The sequence below is a fragment of the Vitis vinifera genome, chromosome 19, assembly GCF_030704535.1.
Source record: "Vitis vinifera cultivar Pinot Noir 40024 chromosome 19, ASM3070453v1".
Taxonomy (NCBI): domain Eukaryota; kingdom Viridiplantae; phylum Streptophyta; class Magnoliopsida; order Vitales; family Vitaceae; genus Vitis; species Vitis vinifera.
In genome coordinates, this window is record NC_081823.1 from 26,281,245 (window position 1) to 26,286,697 (window position 5,453).

Consider the following 5,453-nt stretch of genomic DNA (forward strand, 5'->3'; position numbering starts at 1 on the left):
GGAAATTTTTACTAATTTTTTTTTAAAAAAAACAAAAATAAAAAGTGTAGTATTGAAGGAACACCTAAATTTTTCCCCCTTTTTCCTTATTATTTTTCTTTTCCAACAACCAACCACAACATTAATAATTTTTTTCCTCTCTTACTTAGCACTTTTCAAGAACCAATATAACCAAAAGAAATTAAAAAACAAAAATGGAAAAACGAAATCTCGAACATCCCTAAGACTTTGTTTGGTTCCCAAAAAATTTAAGATAGAAAAATACAAAGAAAAAATATAAACAAAATTTATATATATATATATAAAAAATGTTTCTTACTTGATTTAAAGTTGTGGATAAGAAAATTAAAATACTAAGAAATACATTTTCCTCAACCTTTGCTCATTTTATAATAAAAATAGGAAGAAAATATTTCTTCTTCTTTTTCTTTAATAATTTTTTTTGTCATATCTTTTTATGACATCCAAATATAAAAAATCATTTTCTTTAATTTTTTTCCCTTAAAATTATTTTTGGTTTTATAAAAATAGCAAGAAAAGAAAAAAAAATTGTAAAAGAAATTTTTTTTTTATATTTAGTTTATCACAAAAAAAAAAGATTTTATATATTTTCAAATTATTAATATAAAAAATAAATAAAAATAAATTTTATATATATATATATATATATATATATATATATATATAACATGTTAGAATTTGTAGAATTGTGGAAACTTGTAGATGATCATCTATATTGATGTTTATCTCTTTGTGACTCCCTATAGAAGAGATGAACCCTTAATGAAAATCAATTCAATTTTCTCTCTGTGCATTCTATTATCCTTTTCTTACTTTTTTCTTTTTTTCTCATTTTGTTTTACAACACGTTATCAGCACGAATAGTCTCTACAAAAGAAATATAAAGATTTTTCTCTCTTTAGAGAAATGGAAAGACGTTTTTCTCTTCAGAGAAATAGAAAGACGTTTTTCTCTTCAAGGAAATAGAAAGACTTTTATTTCTTCTTTCTCACAAAAAAAGTATGTCATAAACTTATATCATGATTTTCTATTTTGTTTATATATGTGATAAAATTACCATTTGATTCTCTATTTTCACTTATTTTATTTGAATACATGAACATGTACAAATATTACTTAGATAATATGATTTCTTTCTAGTCAAAAATCATGAAAAAAAATCCATAACTAGAAGTTATGGAAGCAAATATGTGCAATCTCTATAACCAAAAGTTATGGGGTAAATTATAAATTATGGGGTAAATTCATAATGAGAAATTATGAAAAATATGTGCAATCCTTATAACCAAAAGTTATGGGAAAAATTACAAATACATAGCCAAAAGTTATGTATATGATCCATAATTATTTATTTTTAATTATACGATATAATTGGAAGTTATACCAAACAATATTATATAGCTAGAAACTATAAAAATAAATGTTCATAGCCTGAAGCTATGTATTAATTTGCACATTTTTGTTATGATAAAATAATCATAGCCCAAAACTATGAAAAGGAAATATATATATATATATATATATATATATATATATGCATATATATTAGATTATAATTCCTATTTCATATTTATACATTTTTTCCATATTTATAATTGATAAATTTTAGGTAATTATATTTTTAGATATTATTTACTTGAAATATTATTAAAGCATTTTATTAATAGTTTATTATAATAATCGAAATATTTTTCTGATTAATATTATTCTATATAAATAGTTTTCAAATAATGTCAAATCTTGCAAAGTTTTAATTTGTTGCCCTTGATATTTCATATAAGAACTACTTATCTTGGGTTTTGGATGTTGAAACTCATCTAGATGCGATGAATCTTGGAAATACCACTAAAGAAGGAAATGACGCATCCTTGCAGGATTGCACCAGACCTTTAATATTCCTTAGCCATCACATTGATGAAGGAGTAAAGGGTGAATATCTTACGGTTAAAGATTTTTTCATTCTTTGGAATAATCTAAAGGAATTATATGACCACCAAAAGACGGTAATCCTTCCAAAGGCACGCTATGATTGGATGCACTTAAGATTACAAGATTTCAAGTATGTTAGTGACTAAAACTCAATCTTATTCAAAATTAACTCACAATTAAAATTGTGTGGAGAAAAAGTCACTAAAAAATATATGCTTGGAAAAACATTTACGACTTTTCATGCCTCGAATATGCTCCTACAACAGCAATATCGAGAGCATCATTTCACAAAATATTCAAAATTGATCTCATGTCTTCTTGTGGTTGAACAAAATAATGTGTTTTTACTTAAAAACCATCAATCTTGTCCTACTAGTCTATGCCATTGCCTGAAGCTAATGCCACATTTGTCCAAATTCTTAGACATGGACAAAGACATGGATATGGACGAGGTTAAGGTAAAGGACGCAGTCAAGGTCATGGTAGACACAATTCTTCTCATTGTAGTAGTTCTCAAAGTTTAAAAAAAAAAAAAAAACAACTCAAACCACCAAAAGTAGAATAATTCAGAGGCATAACCTAAAAAGGAGATAAAACCACAAAGTAAACATGCTCGTAAGAATAAGTGTCATAGATATGGTATGAAATGACACTGGTCACATACCTATCGTACTTCAAAATATTTGGCTAACCTTTATCAAGCCTTAATAAAAGCAAAAGAAAATGAAGTTGAATTGAACTTCATTGATAGTGATGGCCTAATGGATCTAACCCATTTAGATGTTTTAGATTTCTTTGAGAATCCTAATGGGAAAATTGACCATCTAATTGGTGATAAAAATGTTTGTTATGATTAAATGTTATGTTTTTATTTAGTTTTTTTTTGCAAATAGGTTTAGTTTTGTTATCATCTTTTGAACACATTGTTTATTATTCATCTTTTATAGTTTATTTCACATTTTATTATTTCTTATTTTAATTCTTTTCTTTATTTATACTTGAAGATACATGGATCTCTCTCATACCTTGATACATCATATGACATCCAATGTAAATGCATGTCTTGCAGATTGTGCCACAACACACACAATCTTTCGTGATAAAAAATATTTTTCCAACTTATCGTTAGTTAAGTCTAATGTTAATACAATATCATGTCTTATAGACTTGATTCAAGGCTCTGGAAGAGCTACTATTATTTTACCTAGTGGAACTAAAATCCACATTAATGATGCTTTTTATTTTGCTAAATTCAAGCGAAATCTTCTTAGTTTCAAGGATATTCGCTGAAATGGATATCACATTGAAACTATGAATGATGGTAGTAATGAATAACTTTTCATTACTTCAGTTATTTCTAGGAAAAAACACATCTTGGAAAAGTTTTCTTCTTATTCTTATGAGTTATATCAAACAATCATTAGACCCATTGAGTCATATGTTGTCATGAACTAGAAGTTCTATGACTTAAAAACTTTTATGATTTGGTATGAATGTCTTGGTCATCCAGGATTATCCATGATGCACCAACAATTCTTTTGGGCATCCTTTGAAAAACCAAAAGATTCTGATGCCCAATTATTACAATTGTGTTGCTTGCTCACAAGGAAAATTAATTATTAAACCATCCTTTACCAATGTTGAATATGAATCACCAGCCTTTCTAGAACGTATTCAATGTGATATTTATGGACCTATTCATCCACCTAGTGGACCTTTTCGTTATTTTGTGGTTTTAATAAATGCATCAACTCGTTGGTCTCATGTTTGTCTTCTTTCAACTAGAAATGTTGCCTTCGCCAGGTTACTTACTCAAATAATTTGACTCAAGGTGCAATTCCATGATCATCCTATTAAGACAATTCGTCTTGATAATACTGGTGAATTCTCATCTCAGACATTTCTTGATTATTGTATGTCAGTTGGTATTGATACTAAATATCTTGTTACTCATACCCATACTCATAATGGATTAACTGAATCTTTTAATTAGCGTTTGCAACTAATTGCAAGACCATCACTCTTAAAACAAAATTGTCTTTATCTGCTTGGGGACATGCTATTCTTCATGCTGCCACTTTAATTTGAATATGTCCTACAACTGGTCATGAATGCTCACCTTTACAACTTGCTTTAAGTTCCCAGCCAAATGTTTCACATTTATGTATTTTGGTTGTGCTATCTATGTTCCCATAAATCCACCTCAACGTTCCAAGTTAGGTCATCAGCGTTGACTTGGTATATATGTTGGTTTTAATTCTCCCTCCATTATTCGTTATCTTGAACCATTCACAAGTGATGTTTATACTGCCCACTTTGCAAATTGTCATTTTGATGAAAATGTTTTCCTATCATTAGAGGAAGGCAAATCAATTCCAAAAGAATGGCGAGACATTACATGGTATGTATCCTCCTTGTCTCATCTTGATCCACATACAAGGTAGTGTGAACTAGAAGTTCAGAGGATTATTCATTTGCAAGGACTTGCAAATCAGTTATTGGATGTTTTCATAGATATAAAGAAAGTAACAAAGTCACATGTGTCAGTTGTGAATGCCCTAACACATATTAATGTCCCTGAATGACAATTGGAGAATGTCATAGCAAGTGAATCTAAGACACGCTTGAAGCGTGGTGGACCTATTGGCTCAAAGGATTCAGTTCCTAGAAAAAAATGAACAACATATAAAAAGATTGGTACTCTTGAAGAGTTCACAAATATGAAAGGGTCAAATGATGAAACCCAACTTGATAAACAGTTAGCCCCTGAAGAGGTACAGATTGATCAAATACTGATATTTACAACTGAAGAGATCTCAATGAGTTACACAGGAGAAACAAAGAACCATAGTGACATTATCATAGATAATATATTTGCATTCCAAGAGGCTATGGACATCATGAGAAATGATGAAGATCAAGAACCACAAACTGTGGATGAATGTCGAAAAATGAATGATTGGCCAAAATGGAAAGAAGTAATCCAAATAGAGCTAAACTCATTAGCAAAATGAGAGGTATTTGGACCTGTAGTTCAAACACCTGGAAACATAAAGCCTGTTGGATATAAATGGGTTTTTATGAAGAAAAAAAAATGAGAATGATGAAATCATAATATATAAAGCACAACTTGTTGCTCAAGGTTTCTCTCAAAGACCTGGTATAGATTACGAGGAAACTTATTCCCCTGTAATGGACATAATCACATTTTGATACTTGATAAGTTTAACAATCTCTGAAGGACTAGATATGCGTCTCATGGATGTTGTTATAACCTATTTATATGGGTTTATAGATACTGACATATATATGAAAATCACTGAAGGATTCAAATTGCCTAAAATAACTAATCCAAAACCTCAAAAAAAGTACTCAATCAAACTACAAAGATCTTTATAATGATTAAAGCAATCTGGAGATATGTGGTATAATTGTTTGAGCGAGTATTTGTTAAAAGAAGGATATTGACCAAACTTCTTTGTTGTGCCAAATACTTAGCTTTT